We start from the raw sequence: 8562 nt of genomic DNA on the forward strand, positions 1-8562 counted from the left end.
TTCAGCACCTCTGTCCATAACTGGGTTCCAATCTAGTGTTTGTAAAAGGCATTACTGGGTTCTCTAAAGCAATGTGTCTTTCAGGACCAGGTTGGATGGGGCTTTGAGCAACCTGATCTAGTGGAAGGTGTCCCTGTCCATGGCCAGGAAGTTGGAACTAGATGATCTTTAAGGTCCCTTCCAACCCAAACCATTGTGTGATTCTCTCTAATTTAAAAATCAGCTATAATAGAAATCCTTCACAGCTGAGTGACAAGATTTAACTGAAAAGAGGGTTTTCCCCTCTTCCTCATCACCTATCATTGATTCTCTGTTTTAATGGCAGGATGAGGATTACTTCGCCACGTTGAGGGAACTTGAAGCAGCACTGAGAACAAGAAGTCTGTCTCTGGAGCTGATGTGTGAAGGGAAGATTCAACACAACAGCTACTATCAAGAGTGCTTGTTCTATTTACATAGTTATGGCACTAATCTGGCGATAATAAGCTTTTACATGAGGCATGACTGTATGAGAGAAGCACTGCTTCACTTGTTAAATAAGGTGAGTAAGCTGATTTGCCATCACCTAAATTGAAATTTGAAAAGTAGCCAAGAGGTTTTCAAGGCCAGTCTAAGATGGAGATGAGCATCATGCAGCATTCTGGGTGTTTTTCTCCACAAGAGTCTTCTGAGGTCCTAAGTGTTGTTATACGAACTCTCCAGTGACTGACAAGAATTCAGTGACACGAGAAAATAACTTTACTCTTTACATCTTGTTTATTCTTTCTTCACCATGATGTTGAAACAGTTGCTTCTGGACAAGAGAGTGTGCTCTTTTTTTTTTTTTTTTTTTTTTGATAGAGGTCCCTGCATCAACAGCACTTTGTCTTTTTTCTGAAAGCTGAAAACCTGGGACTATTGTCAGACTCTTCAGAAAAGAGAAGGAAAATTTGTAATTCCAGCTAGACACTTCAGTCTCTGTCACAGTGGTTCTGTCTCTTGGAATTGTTTGATGGATCAGACACCCGTGTTTGCACTTCTGTAACCATTAGGAGTATAAGGGAATAAAGGATTATGTCCCAAGGACAGAAATCTAGGGAAGACAAAAAGTGGTTTCCAGTTCTCCCTTAGGAAAACTGCTTAATATAACAGAGCTTAAGAATCTCTGGAGAAAACAGTGCTGTTGGTACTAAACTACAGTAAACCTAGAAATTATTCCAACAAGGTTCTCTCTAATTCAGTAAGGGTGCTTCTTAGGAGATGTGAATCCACTAAGTCTCTCCAGCTTGGAAGTTGATAAGTGTGTGGGGTTTTGTTTGTTTTCTTTTTTAAGTTTCTGTGCTTGTGTGTTTGATTTACTGATTGTTTTTTCATTGTTATTTGAAATACTTCTTATTGAGAGTGTACAACTTGAGACACCAAACTCCATTCTCTTGAGGCTGTTTGTGAGATTTATTAGTAGAAAATTAACTTGTGTTCTGCTTTCTCGTATCATCAGTTGTTCTAAGCTCGTATATCATCTGCATATTAAATTTGCTTTTCAAATATGTCCTTTATATCAGTTTAAATTTGCCTTTAAAGAAAAGTTGAATATTTTTGCCATGTTGGTGAAATAATTTCACTAGTTAAATAGCAGATTTTGCAAATACTCTAGAGGTACAATTTGATGTTGAAGTTTTAGACAGAGAGACTGGTAGTGATCGTGCAGACTAGAGAGGAACGTTTGTTACCTTAAAGCTGTAAGGTACTAGGCTTCTGATGAAACATTTTGCAGCTGGTTGTTTGGAAACGTTTTATGTGCACAAGCTTTGTACCTTGTATCTTAATTTGAGATTTAAAGATAATAATAATAATTTCCATACCGCCGCTTTAAAATGTTTGTGCAGACCATGTTGTTACATATGCTTCTTTCCATAATATGGAAATATATATATTAATATATATACACACATATATAATTAATATGTGAGGCTGCATTTGTGAGGCCATAGTCAGGAGGTCGAGGGAAGTACATGCCCCCCTCAGCTCACTGCTTGTGAGGTTTCATCTGAGCTACTGTGCCCGGTTTTGGGTTCCCTAATACAACAGAGACATTGTCAAAGTGGAGCAAGTGTAATGGAAGGCGACCAAAGTGGCTGAAATGTGATATGAGGAGTGACAGAGCTAGGAGAAGAGGAAGACAAATGGAAATCTAGGTGCTGTTTTCAGCGACTGGGCAGATACCGTCAGGCTTGTAGTGCACAGTAAAAGGGTAAGAGACTGTGGACACAATCTGGAGCCGCAAAATTCCAGCTGGATGTAAGAAAAAGGGTTTTTTTGCAGTGAGAATATTTAGACATGGGAACTGGGCCCCAGAGAGGCTGTTGAATTGCCCCGCGTGGTCATGCTCAGAACCTGACTGGACAGGCCCAGCGCAGCGTGATCTAATTTGGAAGCCTTTCTCTGAGTGGGGCTTTGAACTAAATGACCTCCAGAGAGCCCTTCCGACCTAAGTTACTTATTAATTTTATGGTCTCTGTCACTGTTACGTTATATAAGGAAGATCAACAAGCCACAGTGGCTTTATTTCAGGCTCCCTTTCTGATGTTTCTGTAGGAATCCCCATCGGAAGTGTTCATTGAAGGGATCTTCATTCCAAGTTATGAAAGTGGAAAGCTGCACATGTTGGAGAACTTGCTGGAAACCATTGATCCAGGATTGGAGAGCTGGGGAGTCTACTTGATTGCAGCCTGCAAATATTTGCAGAGGAAGAACTACTACCATATTCTGTATGAGCTGCAGCAGTTCATGAAGGTAAGGTGAGGGTCAGCACCATTCCTTTCAGTAAAGCATTGAATACTGTCAGACTTTGGGTTATTTACTTTGGCGTAAATCTGGATGATGGACAAGTGCATCTTTGCTGCTTTCCACTCCCAAGAATCAGATAGGAAGGCTGAGCCTGACTGGAGCTGACCTGCTCTGCGTTTGTCATGGATCTGGTGTGCATGGCAGTCGTTTAACTATTCTTTTAAAGACAACAGCATTGCCCGCTTTGCGTGAGCACGATCAGTGAAGGTGGTACTTTGGTCCGTCTTAGTGTTCAGTATATTTCTTCTAGGATCATGTTCGTGCTGCCATGACCTGCATTAGATTTTTCACTCACGGAGCGAAGTCTTACACTGAACTGGGAAGCAAACAGACGTGGCTTCTAAAGATCAAGGACCATCTTAAAGTCTACCTGCAGGAGGTCTCAAGAAGTTCAGGAAGGAAAAAAATGGCATTCACTTTTCGGAAGAAAATGTCTGCTACAGATGTGTCAAGGTACCTATAAACAAGAAGCTAAGTTAGAAGAAAGGGGAATTGCAGGCTTTTGTATTTTTTTTTCCAGTGGTTGTGTTTAAGTTGGCTTTAGCTAATGCGTGTTAGCTGTGCCTGACCCAAATTTATGTAGTTGCAAGTATAGGATACTCATTACCTTTATCCATAACAGCCCAACCCAGGAGATGAGCAATTGCTTCTACTAAAACTATCAGCCTGTGTGTCATCTACCTTCCTTTAATTTAAAAAACAACACCCCCCTCAGTGCATGGAGAGGTACATGCACATCCACAAGCTTTCTTGGTTTTACTCTTCCTTTCCTCTCCACAAAGCAAGCAGCTTTGCAGCGCTTAGCTGTCTACCGAGGTTAACTCGCGACATTCAACTATGTACACGTTGTGGGTGCCAGACGTAACTGAATCCTGGTATTCAAAAGCTGAAGTCTAAATTTAGCCAGATCCCTCTTGTACCTGGGCTTTTATACCTTCTTTTCTTAGGGGCTTTTTTCTTTATTTTTTTTTTTTAGGCTAGACTCTAACTTAAAGGTGGGGGGTTTATTTGGGATCCAATCCTCTGGTTCACTTCTTTGAAGTGATGTGAACAACTGCTGACTTTCAGCTTGTGATGGGTGTTAAGCACACAGATCTGAAACGCATCTCATTGCTGTGGACTTAGCCACACAAAAGTAAAAAAGTAACTAAAATAATTGTTGTTTGGAGGTATGTCTTATTTTGAAATGTGCTCAAGAAATTACTAAGTTCACACAAATAATAATTGACGCTTTCTCTTTCAAAAAATAGTCAAAATTTTTCCTCTTTCTAGGCACATCAATACAGTTGATCTGCAGATGGAAGTAACAAAGTTCCTGCATCGATGTGAGAGCTCAGGAACCTCCCAAATGACAGGGTCCTTCTTGCCCACACTCTTTGGAAACAATAACATGAAAATGGATGTTGCTTGCAAGGTACTTAGGTTGAAACAGGTTGGAGGAGCCTCCTCTATTTTTTATGGGCAGGTTCCTTGTGCGCATATGCAACCTATCATTTATGGAGAAATTCTGGGTTTCCTCCAAGTAGCAGAGAACATGTGAAAACTTGAGAGCTCCTCTCCTCACAGTTCAAACTTTCTGAGGATCCCAAATTCAAACAGTAACCTGCCTTTTGACTGTACGTCCTGTCCTGTTTTGAAACAGGCAAATACTGCTATGATTTAAACCCTTCTTAACTTCAGCTCAGCTCCAGCTGTAACTTGCCCAGTGTCCCACAGGGAATCAGTCTGTGGCAACAGGCCCTGTCCTTGCTCTGTTTGTTGGGGCGGTGCTGTTTTCAGATGTCATAGTGTGTTGTCTTTTGGCCACTGGGCAAAATCTAGAAATGCGTTATTTAACTGTGTGTAATGAAAAAGAAATGTGCATCCCCAGACTTGTCTGTGCCTCTCTTTTCAGGTCATGCTGGAAGGCAAAAACGTTGAGGAGGGGTTTGGGATTGCATTTAGAGTCCTTCAGGTATGGAAAAGCTTGATACATCAACAGCTATTATTATAAAAGTAACTCTTGCAGGCAGCAATTTTTTAAGTAAAAGACCTTTTTTGCAAAATGTCTTTTAATCCCCAAAAAGAAGAACTTCTTGTGAGAAAAGTCACTAGTTCAAGTCTTAAGTGTCCATGGATTTGGGTGAAGCTTGGTAAGGAAATACAATGCTGCTTCAGTGGGACACTTCCAGACTAGATGGGTCCTACAAAGCAATTAAGTACAGCTCTAAGTACAGCTTTTCCTCTGCTGTGCGCCTTGTTCAGTGACTTGACTCACATCTGTGATTGTGGTTTGCCAGAGATAAGAGCTCTGACTTGGTAGCACTCTGCAGTTTACAATAGCCATGCAAAGGCACAGGGGAATAAATAAGGTCAGGGCTATCGCTGTACTGTTCTCCTGGCTGAGAGAGCAAAGCTCCTTAACTGGAGGCTCTTTCTGGGGACCTCTCCTTCCTCATGCCTGGGTAGAAGTTGAGGTGCTTCTCAGTCAACATAGTTCATGAGCCTCCAAACTTTTCCGTGTGTTTCTTGACCTGTATCAGGAGCTGTTAAGAGATACTGCTTCAAGCAGTGCAGTTTGCAGTTACCTCCTGTCTGGGACAGAGGGTACAGCAGGGCCACTTCTGGACAGAATTGGCACACTGAAAGACTCTTTTCGGATATGGCAGGTCCTGCTCCTTCTTTCAGGTCAGGATGTATAAGACAAAACGCCTGTTTGAGTGAGATAGAGAGCCTTAGAAAATTAGCTCTTCTTAGTAGCAGCAGCAGTCAGGAGCCTCAATAAAAATGGAACAGCGAGTCCAGCTGCCTAGCATCATGTCTGCTCCCTTCCTTTTTTCCCGTTTCTTGCCATATTCATGGCAGGACCGGTTCACAGCTTTTATCATCTCTTCCTTCATATGGGAGGTGTATGATGGTCAGTTGCCTCCTGTTTCTCAGGATACACAAAGGGTTGGCTGCTGGTGGGGTGGCTGGAGGAGTATAGTGGGAGCTTGCTAAGTGAGGGAGAGGTGGGTAGGGACTTAGGAAAGATAGTTTACCAGAAGAAATGAAACTGATTTTTTGCCACCCCAGAAAAGGAGATGGTAACAATGCTCTTGTTATTTTGCAAAATTGAGCGTTACCAGTCTGATTACAGAAAATCTTTAAGCCAGCCCCAAGCAATAGCAACTGAAACATCAGAGGCCCCAGAACAGCTTTGACTTTTTGGAGTATGGTGTGATATTTTGTGCTTAGGAGAGATTGTCTCAGCTGTATAGACTCCCTGTGAGAAAATCTGCTGAGAACATTTAACACATTGCTGTTGATGTTCCAACTACCTCTAGGACTTCCAGCTGGAGGCTACAGAAGTGTACAGCAAAGTGGCCAAGCAACTGGTGAAGCAGCAGAAGTACAGTGAGATCCGGCAGCTCCTCAAGTGTGTCAATGAGTCTGGAGCTGCTGCAAAAAATGATGGGGATAACATTATCCTAAACTGTCTAAATGAGTTCAAGAACATCCCTGCTGAGGTAATTCTGTCCTGCATTGTGTCCCTTTTGAAGTAAAATGGGTATACACAATACCAGGCTACAGGGAAACCATCCTGTGGTGCCTGTGCTGCGCTCTGAGTAAGTCCTGCCTATCTTCCGGCTCTGTACTACATGCAGCGTTTAAAGGTGGGAGTACGTGGTTTGCCTTACGCAGGTTACTCTGAGAGGGAACAAAGTAGCTGTGGCATGCTCCTGCCCTGCGCTACCCAAACAAGTACCCCTGGTGGGGAGAGAACCTCTGCTTCCCATCCTGCCGGATGCTCCTGACTGGGGTGGGAGGTGTTTCCTTCAGTGAGGATTCCCTAGCTAACACAGAGGAAGTGTGGAGGCAGAAACCTCCTGCCTCCACAGGAAGGAATTTTAAGATTCCCTTTGCCTACCAGAGTGTCTTTTCCATTGCAGTGAAGAAAGGGGATGTCCTCTGTGAAGTTCTGCTGATCAGGGTGGGGGATGCAGTGCAGCCCCTTGGGTCAGGGTGGGCCACAGGGGCCGTCTCCTGCTGGGGTGCAATGGATTTCATGCCACGTGAGCTGTGTCCTGGGGGACTCCCAGGCTCAACGTTCTCTGGGGATACCCCGCGGCCATGGCAGGCGGGAGAGGCTGCGGTAAGGGAAGAATTGGTCTTTGTATTTTCTGCATCTGCAGCACTGGCAGCTGGCACAATGTGATGTTCTCGGTTACAGCAGCCCTTCCTCTGTGCAGGGGGGTGGTCCCTGCTGGGGTAAAGGTTTGCGAACCAGAGTCGCTTTAAATGTGAACACCTTTTCCCTTCTTTGGATACAGGATCTCGATAATCTGATTCAGGATATGGACAGCGATGAAAACAAGGTAAGTAAAAGTACAGTGGAGGAACTCCTTTAGCAAGAGCTGAACAGCCCAGTCCTGGTCTGCAGCCTGTGCACTTTGTTTCACCATCTCCTCTCTCATCCTCACTCAAGCCAAAGTTTTGAAGGCCACCCTCTAGATGGTAGAAATCACAGTGAATTCCTCAAGGCTGTAGTGTTCGTGGCTGTAGAGCTGTGACATGAAGGTACCGATTGATGTTATCCCTCCTAGTTCCTTGACAGTCCTCAGAGAGAGGGCTAGGCATTTGTTAGAGCAGGAGGAAAAGCGTTTCAAGGCGTGGTTGGGTGGGTTTGTTACCCAGCTTTTCACATGGGTCCATGTGAGCTTTGAGTGACGGCAGACAGCCAGTGAGGATCGGCACGCCTCCAAGGTGACCCGTTTGGCTTATCGTTTCTGGATTGTAGTATTTCTATTGTGATCGAGAATTAAATGGTAAAACTTCCCCAGTTCTGATGTACTTTTTTGCTTAGAGGAAGCAAGGCCTAAACTACTTTGTTTCTTTGTTAGCTGTCATTACCAGCCAGCCACGCCACTGGAGAGTCGCAGAAAATCACAGAAACTGTAGGTGCACCATTACAGATAGAGGCTGTGGCTCTGCATTTGTGGAATGTTGTAGATCCTGAATGGCATAGCCAGGAGTAAAATCTTCAGATTAGTGACTATCCTCTGTCCTGCTCCAACTGACAGACTCACTCTTGTGTGTAGATTGGGAAACGGGCCTTTTGCTCTGCCTGTACGTAGGGTCTATCAGCTGAAAGATGTGAGCTGCTCTAGAAGCAGCAGTGGGGGAAAAGGACTGGTTTAGACTCTTTGCTGTGAGGATATGGTAAAGTAATGCACAAGATAGATAGAGGATTCCTGATGCTAATTTCATGGTGATGCACTAAAGGAGTTTCCACAGGAGACACACGTAATAAAATACAGCCATCTGCCCATCTTTTACGTTGGGTTCTGCTCCATGCCGTACTCTGCTTTGTAATTCACTGCTGCTGCTTTGTAGAACACGCATCTGAACTAGGTATTTCCAGTGAATTCCTGGTTAAGCTTGTCCTGTTGGTTTACTGGAGCTTTCTAACCAAGTTCCGACGGCCTCTTCTCTTCAGATCCAGGCCTATGTGATGTGCAACAAGTTGCGTTCTGCCTATCTGGTCTCGGTGAGACAGGAGAAGACCAGAGCAGTGCAGCTCGTCCAGCACGTGCAACAGCTGGCTGAGAACAGCGGAGATGATGTTGTGAAGGCCATCTGTGTCCAGTGGCTCTCCGTGCACCAGCCCAAAATGAGAAATCGGCTTCCCCAGGGCACTAGGAAGTAGCAAGTAACGGACTTTAACCATCATACAGAGGAGGAGGGCTTCCAGACAGCTTAAAGGCGTGTGGTTCA

The sequence above is a fragment of the Buceros rhinoceros genome, unplaced genomic scaffold, assembly GCF_000710305.1.
Source record: "Buceros rhinoceros silvestris isolate BGI_N320 unplaced genomic scaffold, ASM71030v1 scaffold15392, whole genome shotgun sequence".
In the NCBI taxonomy this organism is placed as follows: domain Eukaryota; kingdom Metazoa; phylum Chordata; class Aves; order Bucerotiformes; family Bucerotidae; genus Buceros; species Buceros rhinoceros.